Below are 15,270 nucleotides of genomic sequence, written 5' to 3' on the forward strand. Positions count from 1 at the left end.
TCTATATTAAAATTAAAACTTACTGGGGCCAGCAAAGAAGCCCTCGCCTGCCCGATCCTGGCCTGCATCCTGTTCAACAGCACCCTCCTCCTCCTCCTGTGTCCTCTTGCCCCTGGGGGGAGCTGATGTACAACATGAAAGAAAGAAAGACCAGAAAACATGGATGATATTTGTCAACCAAATCAAACATTTCAAAAGAACAATAACAAAATATTTTGGCGAAATAGCAAATAGACAACTATTCCACGGGATATATTGACCGATCTCATGTGGTCTACTACGTTATTAGTATTGCTTGATTTGAGGACCGTCGACTTGGAAAGTTCTTATGTAAGTCACTAAACAAAGTACTAAAAAGGTTTGCCTAGGATTGGCAGGCAGCAGTCCGCAGCACGCGAAGTGACAGACAAAGTCCATCGTGATAGCAGATCAGCGACAACACTAAAGTTTCCTACTACATTAACCAGTCATTAAAATACTCAAACTATCAATCCACCACCACTATTTCTTCTTATCGCCATGTGTACAAAGGAAGGACTGGACTTGAGTCTGTAGGGGCTGATTTAGAAGCCCCTTGCGGCTCTTTTGCTCCATTGTTGCGTGACTTTTGTGACGCAGCTGCAGAGCAAAAGAGGCGCAATGGTGCGGCGTATATTACCAACGTGGCGCATATGGGAGATGCATCACGTTGTAAAGCCCTGCGCCATCAGGGGGCGTTCCTGCGCAGGAACGCATCCTAAAAGTGGCTGAGGGAAATCTACAAGATTTCAATCAGTCACTTTAAGGACAATGATGCGTGACTCAAACCCTGCGCCTGCTTGAAGCAGACGTACGACTTGATGCAGCATTGGGGAGATAGGGCACCCCAGAGCATTGATGGAGCAGCGCCATCGTTGCGACGCAACTCCAGCAATGCGCCGCCTTTACGGCACAGATGCGTAACGCTTTGGTGACGTTTTGGGCCAATGGTGCGCTGCATTGTAAATACGGCGCACCATGGGTGGTGGTGGCGTGGCGCACAATTACTGGCGCATCCCTGCTACTTTGCAGGGATGCGCCGGTAATTCAAAATCTGAACCTTAGTGTCTAGCATTACTATCCCGAGGGGGACGGAACGTGGGGACCTGTAGTGGCTACTGTCGGTTCTAATGTAGGAGTAGGGGAAAAGAGGAACACAGGTGCCTTCAGCAACGGTTTTAAGGAAGGCTTTATTGGGATGTAAGTTTTTTTCATGAACACAGTTCTTGGAAAGTAGCTAAAGAAATACGTCTTTCTCTAGCGTCAGTTCTTCAGCTTCGGTACGTCTAGACCTGGGACAGGGTGGCTGTGCTCTGAGACGGACGTCGTCTTCTTAACTCCGCTCCCGCACCGGAAAAGAAAAGGAAACGGGGGTCAGGGCAATGAATTATAATAATACGTCAAGGGACCGGGAGTGAGGGAAGAACCGTAGTGAGCTGGTGCACATATCCATTATACCGATAAAGGTGAAGGAAGTGCTCGTGAGTAGGCAGAGGGATCAGGGCTTATCCACAGGCAGGCACAATCACGTTTGTTTCCTCCACCCGACCCAACCCGCTACCCGTCCCCGTACCTCTTGTAGCCACGCTCCTCCCGTGGGAACGTGGCGGGGAGCAGCGTGGAAACGTTGGCCTCCAGGCGTGTCGTTCTCCTTCCGTTCAGGATCCTGGCAGCTCCCGTCGTCTTCCACTCGCACATCCACTCCTAGGGAAACGCCGTCCGATGAGGTTTCTGTCCTTCCGGCTTTTGACGTCATTACGCTGTCAGTGGGTGGAGTCTCGTCTCCGTAGTCCAAGATCCTAAAGGGACCATCCGCATTTACGAGCGGTATCCAGCCTGACTCGTCTTCTTCGTTCCATTACGAGGGTGTACTCTGTGGGGACAAGGGGCACGGTAAAAGAGGTGTGGCTGACCACCACTCTGCATTAGCCTGAGGTTCAGACACACCTGCCCCGTCACAATTACGCAGTTCTTTAAACTACACTCATACATAATTTCTCAGGCCAATGAAATGAACACAAAATCGAAAACAAATAAGCATAGTAGCAACACTACTGAGAATGAGAGCAGTGCACCTGAAATGCACAGAAGATTTTGAAATATAATTTACCTACAATGTAATCAGCAGCATTATTGCTCTTGGTAAAAAACAAAAATTTGCAATATAATAACACACAGAGCAGTAGAAAACAGAGTAGTAAAGAAATAGCTACTACTACTCACCAAGCCCGGGGATCTCAAGGCCAAACAGGTCGAGCAGATCGCGTTCACGGTCCAGGACATCCGTCCAGCGGTGGGTGGCCTGTTTGTAGGTGCGCCGGACCCGAGAGTGGTGGTACATGGCCCGGCACACCTTCTCCCACCGCTTCCGGCGCTCCCGGATCCCGTACCAGCTACCGATCTTGCCGCCTGCCATGATGGTCCTGGGGAGGCGGCGCTGAACATAAGAAATTAGTGCGGCCACCTCCTCCGGGCTGAAGATCTCCCGGGGTGCGACCTTCTCCCCCCTCAAACGCCCGCACGGGAGCCGGGCACGGGGTGCGGGAACCTTCCCCTTCTCGGGATGCTTCCCGGCTCCCTTTACCATGGTCTGGGCAGAAAGGAAGCTAAATAATAAAGAAAATAGAATAGGGAAGAGAAGAAAAGAAAAGAAAAGAATTTAAAAAAGTAGTTTAAAATTAACCAAAAGTAGCAGAAAACACAAAAATATAGGGCTAGAAAAATAGAGGGATAGATAATAAGTAAAATAGATAAAAAAAACTTCAAACAAGCAAAGGATGGCAGAGATTTAGAGAGGATACAAAAAGCATGCCCAGAACCATAGCAATGAATGAGAAACAAGATGGCCGCGCCCGTTCACGACCGCGTGGGTAAGTTCGCGCGAGATTTTCCCTGCGATCACACACGAAATTGTACTAGCGAGCCGCACACTTTGCGAGATTACACATCGCGCCCGGAAATGGAAATACGTCATGCAAACAAGATGGCCGCGCCCGTGAACGACCGCAAGGGTAACTTCGCGCCGTTGCGCTACAAGCGGCTCGCTAAAACACACAAAACCTTGCGAACTAACACGCCGCAAAAAACAAATCGCATATTCGCTCGAATTTGCGGCTTCCGAATTCGATCTCGCGCAAGTTTGCGCCCCGCGAATCCCGCGAAATTGCAGAAAAACGAGTTTTGCAAAACTGAAAGCAATCAGCAGGTGCAAAAGTTCAAACTCATCATTAGTAACCATTCCCTGTAGTGCTTCTTGACTGGGGCCCCTCCAGAGTTCAGTTGCTAGTTGCAACAATTGTATGACCCTGCTCTGACCCTCACAGCAGGCTCATAGAATAGCTACAAGTAGGCCACAAAGGTCCTGGAAAAAAAAATTGCACTGCAACATAAAGCAAATTACAGATAAGGAAGCAGGTGCCAGACTGGAATTTTAAAACAGTGACACATTAATAAACCAACCCCAAATTAATTCATGTCAGTTGTAGCAGGGCAGGTGTGCTTGCTTTTGCCCCCCATAATTTACAGTGATGATGAACCAGAGGGTGGCATTGATGTACCAGAGGGTGGCATGGGTGAAACAGAGGGTGGCAGTGGTGAAACAGAGGGTGCTGGGAACCTGTGATGATGAACCAGACATAGAAACAACATAGTCGCGACCGTTGCGAGCTGACAAGTAAGTTCGCAATTGCGAACTGGTACAAAACACTCGCGAACTGACAGAAACCCTTGCGAACCCAAAAAAAAAAATCTGCAAATTCGCGAGAATCGTGGATTTTGCGGATTGCGAGTTTGCAAATACGCAAATTCGCAAACGCTAGATTCGCAAAATTCGCCCATGCTTAGGTGATTTGCAGCATGGAACTTCTGCCTAATACCTAATCCATCACATACTCTCTTTATCACTTGACCCACAAATTCACTCCCATTGTCACTTCAGATAATTCTCGGCAATCCGAACCTAGAGAAGAACTCTTTGATAAGGGCTTTCGCTGTGGACAAGGCAGTATTGTCCTTCAAAGGGTAAGTTTCCACCCATCTATAAAAGGAGCAAACAACCACCAAAACATATTTCAGGTTGTTGCACCTCTCCATGTGGATGAAATCTAGCTGCAAAGCCTCGAACGGATACGTTGGAGGAGCAAAATGACCAGCTGGTGTTGGAATTCCCCTATCAGGATTGTACATCAAACACACCATACAGTTCTTAACCAAATTCTCTGCACATTTGGGAATTCCTGCATTCTGCCAAACCGGAGCAAACAACTTGCAAATCCCTTTCATGCTGATATGTGCCATCCCATGAGCCATTGTAACAACTGGAAGCACATATGCATCGGGTAGCAACCATCTTTGATGCTCAGACAAATCAGTCCAACAACCATTCGAATCCAATTTACCCTTACTTTCTCTCCATTCATTGAACTCTTTCTCTGTAGCTTCAGCTTGGATGGATTTCAGACTCTCAATCGTATCTGCACACATACTTTTCTCTGGAACCCATCTCGCCGGTCCTGCAACATACATTCGGCTCATCACATTTCTCGCAGTTTCTTTCGCAACTTCATCCGCAAACGCATTTCCGCGACCAACATCATCCGTAACTTTCTTATGGGCACTGCATTTCACAATCGCTAGGAGCCGAACACATCGTGTTGCGTAATTCGGAAAAGCTCTTCTGACATTCGTCAGTCCAAGGAATAGGATTTGGAGTGTCCTTAACAGTAAGAGCTATCAAAGGTTTTGCTAACAACGAGAAATTAGGGATCCACTGTCTACAGTACGACGTAATACCCAAAAACGCACGTACTTCTCTCTGTGTCGTAGGGACGCTCATTTCTGCAATAGCTTGAATTCTTTCTGGGGTCAGTTTCCTTTCCTCCTTCGATAAGAAGTGACCTAAGTAGGTTACTTCTTGTCGACAATATTGCAACTTGGAGAGAGAAACTGTGTGATGAAAATCAGACAAGTACCGTAACAACGACAAGGTAGCCTCTCTACAAACCGCTTCATTGTCAGCAGCAACTAGCAAGTCGTCAACGTATTGAATAAGAGCAGCACCATCTGGTAAAACCAACAAATCAAGTTGCGTTTTCAAAGCTTGGCTATAGATCGATGGACTCTCGCAATAGCCTTGAGGAGCGCGCTTAAAGCGAAAACTTAGTCCTCCTAAAGAGAATCCAAAGATATCTCTACTCTCCACGGCAATCGGGATGCTGAAGAAAGCATTCTTCAAGTCAATCACCGAAAACCATGTGGCTGTAGCCGGAATCAAAGTCAACAAAGCAGTGATATCAGGTACAACAGGAAATTGCGGAACAACGATCTTGTTCACCTCGCGAAGATCGATCACAAACCTATATACAGGAGGTTGTGAAGAATCAGTTCTCTTCAGAACAGGCAAAACCGGACTATTGCACACATTACCTCTCGTTTCCTCAATCACACCCTTTTCAATCAGATCGTAAATGATCGCCAAAAGTGCTCGCTCACCATCACTCGAGATACGATACTGCGGCATGCGCGGTAACTTAGCATTCGCCTTCAGTGTCACAACATATGGCGGAATCTCCAACAGGCCTACATCGTTTGGACCAGTAGCCCAAAGCGAATCGAGTAGGGAAGACAATTCAGGTGGAAGTCCATCTTCAGATATATACATCGGAGAGATCACTCTCTCACCCAACGTAAGATGTACTCCTGACGGAGAACAATACAGCGTTGCATACAATCGTTTCAACAAATCCAATCCCAATAAGTTCTCACCACAACCTGTAGTGAAAATGAGGGGTGCTTCAAATCTACGAGGTCCAACAGAAAGAGACAACGGGGTAGAAATTGGATTCGTAACTGGGGCGCCAGAAAAACCTACTGAAACATTCTTTAAGCCAGACAAAGGTGCGCCAGGGAGTTTAGAGTGCATGATAGAACTCTTCGCAGCACCAGTATCCAACAGAAAAGGCTCTGACATGCCTGATGCAATCACTTCAGCATAAGGTCCACTCTGATCTACTGGAACTGAAACAACTCCCTCTCTTTGCCTATGGCTGTCCTAGCAATCATTACCATCCACTTCCTCACCTTCAACGTAGTAATCGTCCGTGTAGTACTGAGCTGTCCTACCAGACGAACCATTCTGCTGATCAAAACTATTCATTGAGTTCTGTGGAGGCAAAGAACGCGCATTTTGACCACGACCTCTACCTCTAGGCGCTTGTTGAGCACCTTGACCTCTCACACCAGAAGCACCATTTGTGCGCTGTAACAAAACCGGGCAACTATTCTTGAAATGGCCCTCTTCTCTACAATACGCACACTGATTAGGCCCAAACGGAAAACGTTGTTGAGAAGACTCGTTCCTTAGCGAGTTTCTTGAATATTGCTGATTCTGCTGATAATCGCGTTGATTATTAATACGGGGTGGATAAGCTTGTCTTTCTTCGTATATTTTACCCAAATGTCATTATATCCAATGGGGCCCACTCCATGTTTTACGTATAGCTCATAGGTCGGAGTTCCAATCGGAGGATCCGGACACGAATCCTCTAACCGGGAATCCCTAAAACAACCACAACCAAATATCTTTCCAAGTCTGCTAAGACCAGGCATCTTCGCTCACTAGTCTAGCTTCAAACTTCAAGGGAAATCTCAAAACAATAATCTCGTGAATACACAAGACCCTTGGCTTTGGGGCCTGCAGGTACCAAATCAAAGCGATCCTCGAAGGGATACCAAAACAGACTAAGGACTGGGAGACGCTCCACTCATACTTAACTGAAATGTCGATGGCGACACCAGAAGACCCGTCGATTGTCTCGCTCTACAAATCGTCTATGGCTCCAAGACAGGACGACAGTCAGGGCAGCAGTCCTTCGTAGCCGTCGGAAAGCGGGGAACCTCGCAGCAAAGACTTTTGGACCACGACGACATACAGGGGTCGATGAAGTGGCAGGCCTTCCTCCAGAATTTCCACACAAAGCTCTCCACGATCTTCGGGCTTGGACCGGTACCGCTGAAGTTGCCCCACGTGGGGCGCCAACTGAAGAACCGGGTTTTAGAACCCAGCAGCGCCAGGGAAAACGCTCGAAGTCTTCAAATTCCCCTGCCTCGGCAAACAGATACACAGGACACTTCTTGATGACGTCAAAGACCAAAGTTTATTGGCTGCAACCAGGAACAGATGTCTACGAAGCACAACAGGGGTGGTTCGCTAGAGACTGCACAATTTCAATGAGCGGAGCATGGTCTTTTATGCCAAAAATCACATTCCAAAGTAGCATCGATTACACACAAACTGACCAATGGCGATGTAACATTTCAAAAGTAGCGCATGACGACAATCCCATTTTCCGTTGTCCAGTCCACCAGAAATGACCAAGCAAATTCCAATATTCAGTTCGATCAGGCCAGACAAACCATCATAAAACCTTAACCCAAATCAGTGATTAAGCCATAAAGGAAGGATCAGAAACAGATTGGAAGCAAGATAGAAAGTTGGGTGCAGTGTACTATAAACTTCGGCATGTTCTGCTCTTTGATCTTTATCTGACCAGCTGCTTAACAAGGAACTGGCTCAGCGAGGTCAGCCTCGGGCAAAGGAGTCAGTTCGGCCAGGTCATTCAGAAGTCAGCTAAGGTGTACGTGTCCCAAGGACTCGCTCGGCCGCAGTCATCGGCCTATGTGAGGGCAACCACACAAAATGGCTGCCGTACACAAAATGGAACCCGAGGGTTCAAACGAAATCCCTGAATACGTAGTGTTCTCCTTGATCGATTAAGACGAAAACACTCGTACACACCGCACTCGTGATTTGCGGTCCACTGACACCAACATCGTCTATTTTCGACGACCTTTATAGAATGGGTTCGGAACCACCAAACCACAGACCCTCAAACTACGGAACTACAGGATTACTTATTTTCGCCACTGATTCAAAGATGAGGCAATTTTAGACTGGTGGCAAATGAATAAGATATGTTTTGGCTTAAAAAATTTAGTCTTTTGCCGGACTCCTGTGTGTTGGCATGCATGTGTGTGTGTGACATTTTGTTTCAGGCTTTAAGTGACTTTTTCAGTAGCGGAACAAAGTCTAGTCCATATAATGACACGCATTTTAGAAATGATCTAATTTTCTTTAATATAGTTCTTTTATTGCTGTCAGTCGTGTTATGTTGATCAGCAGGACATGTAATGTCGCCCTACAATCTCACAATGGTGGGATTCTATGTATTATTTGAAATGTAATGTTTCATGTTCGAAAGTTTCTCTGGTTGGCATGGTAGGTGGTCACTCAGAGCTGTACCACCCTACCAAGTACCACGCATCAGACGTTAGACTAAAAACGCACTTTAATGTGGTGGTCCGCATCACTGGTACCGGCATGATGGAAATGGTAAAGCGCATGCTGCCTTACTGGCAATGCTGCTGCACTTTAACATAGGCATAAGCTTCCCTGTCTAAGTCTGTCACGTGATGTTGAGCTGTCACCAGAAAAGCCGTAAGGAGTGCTCTTTCTGAAAACCAGAAGCTGTAGTGATCAGGTGGAAATGTGAAAATCCTATTCTGCAGTGAAAGACCGTGTAGGCATGCGCATTAAAACGTTGTGCATGTTCGCTGGAGAGGAGCTTATGGCTCGTAAACAAAGTAAAATAGAAGGGATAGCCAGGCTGTGAACCTGAGGCAAGTCAGGCGCATTGAGAGAGCCGTTCTGGAGCAGTGTTGCACGAGCGTCTGAGAGGGCAATTGCCCCCCGGCATCATTTCAGCCAGCATCGGCACGCAACAATGCCCAGTGAGAGGAAATTATTACTGTGACACGCCAAACCTTAGGATGCAACAGTTTATCCTTTGGCCAGTGATCCCATCATGGGGAAGTCCCTAAGGGCATCCGCAGAAATTTTCCAGGGGGGGGCTAACCTGGCAAACAAAGGGGCGTGGCTAATGGTAATCAATAGGGGCAGGGCTAAAATGGCAGACAATCAGGATCGGGTAATGCTCGGGCCAAGCTGAGAGAAAAAAAGTGGTGAATTCTGCATTTGAAACTGGACTACAATTGGAGCACACTTATGAACCCTAATTTTATCCCCCTGGCCCCTTAAAACTCATACATTCCCTGATCCCAAAAATTAGACCCCTGAAACCCCAAAACCCATACCCGCCCTCACCCCTAAAATTGTCTCCCTGGCACCCCAAAACCCATACCCGCCCTGAACCCTAAAATGTCCCCCCTTGCAACACAAACCCATATCCACCCTGAACCCTAAAATTACCCCTGGCCCCCCAAAACCCATATCCACCCTGAACCCTAACATTGCCTTGGCACCCCAAAACCCATACCCGCCCTGAACCCTAAAATTACCCCTGGCACCCCAAAACTCATACCCACCTTGAACCCTAAAATTATCACTGCCACCCCAAAACCCATACCCACCCTGAACCCTAAAATTACCCCACTGGCATCCTAAAAGCTGAACGCTACGGGGCAGATTTACAAGCCAACTGGCATGGGTGCAAATTCAGGACAGTGAGTGTAAAAATTCAGGAAAAGGGTCAAAATTTGGAACAAAAATTCAGGACAGCGGGTCAAAATTCAGGACAAAAGGTAAGGTTTACAGACATATACTATTGCGCAACCTTCTCTGATGTAAGTAAGTAAATAGACAACCACTAAAGTACAAGTGAAAATAAGTTTATATTAGGTTGAGACAATTGTGCACTTCATGGTTTCTCAGTATACGCGCAGCTGTAAGCAAATGTGCAGGTCTTTTTGTGGTAACAAACCCGCCCCAACCTTTCCACCTCCCAGAGAAACACCTGATGCCCGGTCCGGCTAGTCTGGCCTTGACACCACCCTCCAATGACGCCCCTCATCTTCACATAGACCCTCTCTCATGTGTATTTAATTTCTTCTATAGTGCTACTCATCCCAAGTATGTGGGGCAGAGTTTTGGAGTCCGTTACAACACACACAAATTATGAAGAGACAATCCCTCATATAAATTGGAAAGTCAATGTATAGGAAATGTTGCTTAAGATAATGGGGCTTACAATGTGTAATCATACTTTCATCCATCATTCAGTCTTTCACCATTCATTCTGTCCTTCCACCTGTGTGTCCAACAATGTCCATATTCATCAATTTACAAACCTATCCATCACGTTTCCTTCCATCCATCATTTCACTTATCTACCCCTCAATCCACCCTTTTACTCATCCACCCATCTACCCTTTCACCCTATCCATCCATACACTCATCCATCCACTCTTCCACCCATCCATCCATTAACTCATCCATCCAGCCATTCACCCATTCAGTCATCCATTTACCCATCCCCCTTCCTCTTTCAATTCCCCTTTCGCTTAGCCATCCATCCTTCCATCCACCCACCCATCCATCTACTCATCCACTCATGAATCCATCCATTGAACCTATCATTCATCCATCCTTATACTCATCCATCCACCCTTTCACTTCTTCACTCATTGATCCATCTTTTTGTCCATCTACCCGCGCTTTCACTCACTCATCCAGCCTTACATCCACCCTTTCACTCATCCGTCCATCCATTCACCCTTTCACTTATCAATTCATCAATCCACCCTTTCACTTATCAATTCATCAATCATTTCACTCTCATCCATCCACCCATTCACTCGCCCGTCATCCACCATTTCACTCATCCATCCATCCATCATTTCACTCATCTATCCTGCCATCCATCCACCCATCCCTTCACTTACTTACTCACTCACCTTTTCACATTAATTATGAGACCTATCAAGAACTCCACCCTTGCTGTGGTTCCTACAGCAAGGGGTGGGGTGGAGCAGGTTTCACTATGCCCCTGCACATAGGCAATCTGAAAAAGTGGGAGGCATGAGTCTTGCATGATGCACAGTGCCTTGAACTGGGGCGACTGACATTGTGTTGTTTCCAGAGCTTTAAGTGGGTTGAAAAAACTAGGGGGGGTATCTCCAAAAGGGCGTTTGATGTAATTAAATGTGTGATTTAAAAGACATAAGCTAAAAATCTGTGCTCTATATAATGTGCCGCCTGACTGGTATTTTCGTTGCTTCTGTCATTGCATCCAGATATATAATACAACAAGTAACGTTACACTTGGAAAAAGTAAGGTTACACCTACAACAAGCCAGAACTATTGGCTTTGTCTATGGTTGTTAGTTGCATGAAATAAAAAAGCAGCAACCATGGCTGCAAAACTATAACTTTATTTCTTTCCTTTGAACTTATTTCACTGCCTTCCTTCCATTAAGTGGATTCCCACCCAACAGCAGCATGGGCGTTTTTGCATGTCCATGTGACAGAATGCCCTGCCCTGGACTGAGGCTATAGGAGGCCACCACATGCTGTGCCAGCCCAGACTGACCCATTGTCATTCTGAATGTGGCAATCAGTTCCACACAGGATGATAATGGGTGCGGTGGGGTTGCTCTTGTGCACAGGGGAGTGCGAGGTAGCCCCATCAGGGAGCTGAGGCCTTTTGCAGGGAACAGCTCTGTTCCCTGCAATGCCTAAAATGTAGGCGGACGTTTGAATGATGTCCTGCCTGATGATGAGCCCCTGCGTCAGGCCTCCCTCTGGGATGCAGATGTGCACATGGGCGTGCGCAGGGGGGGCAAGGAGAGGCACTCCGGGGAGGGGGGACGGGGGCAAGCCCTCCTCCTTGCACCCCCCCCTGCGGACACCCATGGAAGTCCCCGTTGTTAGTGCCACAGGATTCTCTCTCCCACCCTCTACGCTCAGCGAACCTCGTGCCTCTTACCTTAAAGTATGTTGCTCGTTTAGAAGTGTTGGGATTTGTTTAAGCATTTAGTCATTCCGGGCTACACCCTGCAAGTTATTTCCCGCAGCGTTTATTTATAAGAGTGAGCGACAGGGCTCAGGCGGTTCACCTAGCTGGTTTTACTGCTGCCCCTCGCAAGGTTGTATGTGGAGTCCCCCAGGGTTCCTCACTTTCCCCTCTTTTGTTTAATTTATACATCTACCCTCTCATTTTTATGTTACAGCAGCTCGAGGTCACGGTGTTTAATTACGCCGATGACCTCCAGCTAATTTTTAATCTTTCCCACTCCTCTTCCTCCTCCCAGAACGTCCAGTCCGTCATGATGTTCATCCAGGACTGGATGAACTGCAACCACCTCAAACTCAATCCAGATAAGACGGAGTTAGTCTTGACTGGAGGTGGTTGCAGTCCCTGGTCCCCCTCCCACTGGCCCTCTTCACTTGGTGCCCCCCCGCTCCCAGTCCCCAAGGTCAAAACCCTTGGTATTTTTCTCAATTCTTCACTTTCCGTTCACTCACAGGTCACCTCAGTTGTTTCTTCTTGTTTTTTTTCCCTTAGAACTATTAGGAAGATCTCTCGCTTTTTCTCTCTACCTGCGTTAAAAATCATAGTGATGGCCATGGTGCTCTCGCGCCTTGACTACGGCAACATCATTTACAATGGCGCCCCAGCCTACGCCATTCACCGTCTGCAGCTAGTGCAGAATCAGGCTGCCCGCCTGATCCACGGTCTGCCCAAATTCCATCGGGTTACCCCCTTAATGCAGGCATTGCACTGGCTGCCGGTAAAAGAGCGAGCCTTGTTTAAACTTGGCTGTACCACCTTTCAGGCCAAAATGGGCACCGCCCCGGAGTTTATATGCTCCGCCATCAATCCCTATATACCTGGTAGAGAGCTTCGATCCACCCACCAGGCCCTGCTAACTACCCCCCGTTTCCGAAAGAAAAAGGCCGGAGGAACAAAATTTGCAGTTCTCGCTCCTGCGTTCTGGAACTCCCTTCCGACGGAACTCCGGATGACATCCTCCTACATCGAGTTTCGGAAGGGTCTCAAAACTCTGCTCTTCTCCCAAGCCTACAAGGTCTGATCCCCCCCCGCTCCTGCTACCCCTTCACAGTCCAAAAGCGCGAAGAAACCGCATGGTAGAAGAGCGCTATATAAATGTTTTTAAATTCAAATTTAAATTCAAATTCAAGTGTTAAAACTGGGATTTCTGGTTGGCTAAGGCTTACGCCAAAGCCAGGCAGAAACCACCATTCTAGTCAGGGCAAGGGAGTCACACGCTAAGATAACCCCTTGGTAGCTTGGCACGAGCAGACAGGCTTATCCCGGAGGCAATGTGTAAAGCATTTGCGCATGCACACAACAGCAACAACATCCTAGGCACACCACAAAAGGAACTCCACACAAGGTTATATAAAAATTACTTTTGTATTGTCAAAACACATCAGATAGTAATCACACAATGGACATTGTGCCAACTGGCACGGGCAATATTCACAAGGGATTATTTACACCAGGACAGGACCACGTGGGCCACTGTCAGAATCAGCACTTAGTAGAACTAGCACTTAGAATAACTGTCACACCAAATAACAATTATAGTTCACAACCAGTAACCACTGGTACACACTACCTCGAGTGAGCTGTCCATCAAGTGGGTAAAGGGCGGGAAGATGGTGCACACCACACAATACTAATAACCATAGGCATAGATCACGCATGGACACATAACCTCTCTAGTATAACATACGAGAAAAAGCAAGCTTCTAAGCATGAGCACCTTTAGAAGTATAACACAATCATAAAGGCAAAGCACATTACGCAGCAATCACATTTAGGCCTAAACAGTATAACTACCGTAGGCAATCTCTCTTTAGTCTAAACACATTAGACTCTGCCTCCTAAGAATAAATCACATTTTGGGGCGTAACTCACAGTGAAGTAAACTCTCACTAACATAAGCCCACATAGGTAAAATAACCTCATAATCATAGTAACATCACATTGCGCAAAAATCACATTAGGCAATTACCATCATAAACATAGTAAAATCACATTGCGCAAAAATCACATTAGGGCCTTGTGCCCTAGCCACATACCAGCCCCCCCTGGCCAACTGGCCATCTCAAGAAAGGGACTCAAAAGCCCTGTGTTCAGAATGTCAGGGCGCTCTGCCACGCAGCGCCAGTCAGGGGTGCGCCACCGGTGCAAGACCTAAACGTTGCAGCTGCCCACTACTTGCTGGGCAGCTGATGACATCACAAGGGCCTAAATGCTGCAGCTGGCACTAAGTGCTGTGCAGCTGTGAAAGACCTGGCACTAAGCATGGGCGAATTTTGCGAATCTGGCGTTCGCGAATTTGCGTATTTGCTACTCGCAATCCGCAAAATCCGCGTTTTCTTTTTTTATAGTGTTTGCAAGGGTTTCTGCCAGTTCGCGAGGATTTTGTACCAGTTCGCGATTGCGAACTTACTTGTCGGCTCGCAACGGTCGCGACTATGTTGTTTCTACGTCTGGTTCATCATCACAGGTTCCCAGCACCCTCTGTTTCAGCACTGCCACCCTCTATTTCACCCATGCCACCCTCTGGTACATCAATGCCACCCTCTGGTTCATCATCCTCACTGTAGATTATGGGGGGAAAAAGCAAGCACACCTGCCCTGCTTCAACTGACATTAATTAATTTGGGGTTGATTTATTAATGTGTCACTGTTTTAAAATTCCAGTCTGGCACCTGCTTCCTTATCTGTAATTTGCTTTCTGTTGCAGTGCAATTTTTTTTCCAGGACCTTTGTGGCCTACTTGTAGCTATTCCATGATCCGGCTGTGAGGGTCAGAGCAGGGTCATACAATTGTTGCAACTAGCAACTGAACTCTGGAGGGGCCCCAGTCAGGAAGCACTACAGGGAATGGTTACTAATGATGAATTTGAACTTTTCCACCTGCTGAGTGCTTTCAGTTTAGCAAAACTCGTTTTTCTGCAGAACAGCAAATGTAATGCCCCAAACAAACTTACTTGTGAAAGTTTATTTCTAACCCAAAAGTGATCCAAAGAAAGTCAAAAGGCCTCAAATCCAAAAAAGGGCAGGCAAATGTCAACCTGAGGAGTTACTCTGATAAAAATCATCATTTTCAGAAGGTCTATGCTGCTTGCTAGTGGATTTCTTGTGCAGAATTGCAAATTTTGTAATTTCGCGAGTGCGAGATTGTTGCTGCCCGCCGCACCTACATGTTCGCAATTGCGAACTTACACCGCACGCCGCAAAATTGTATCACCAAGAAAAAAAAATCCGCTGCGTGCGAATTTTCGGTAAATTCACGAGCGTTCGCGGATCGCAAATTTACTGAAAATCCGCAAAATCCGCGAGCGTAACGGATTTTCCGCCCATGTTTACCTGGCACCTTTGTGCCATCTCCGTCCCTAACAAGGACTTTCACTCAAATGGC

This window comes from Lissotriton vulgaris, chromosome 10 (genome assembly GCF_964263255.1).
Source record: "Lissotriton vulgaris chromosome 10, aLisVul1.2, whole genome shotgun sequence".
Taxonomy (NCBI): Eukaryota; Metazoa; Chordata; class Amphibia; order Caudata; family Salamandridae; genus Lissotriton; species Lissotriton vulgaris.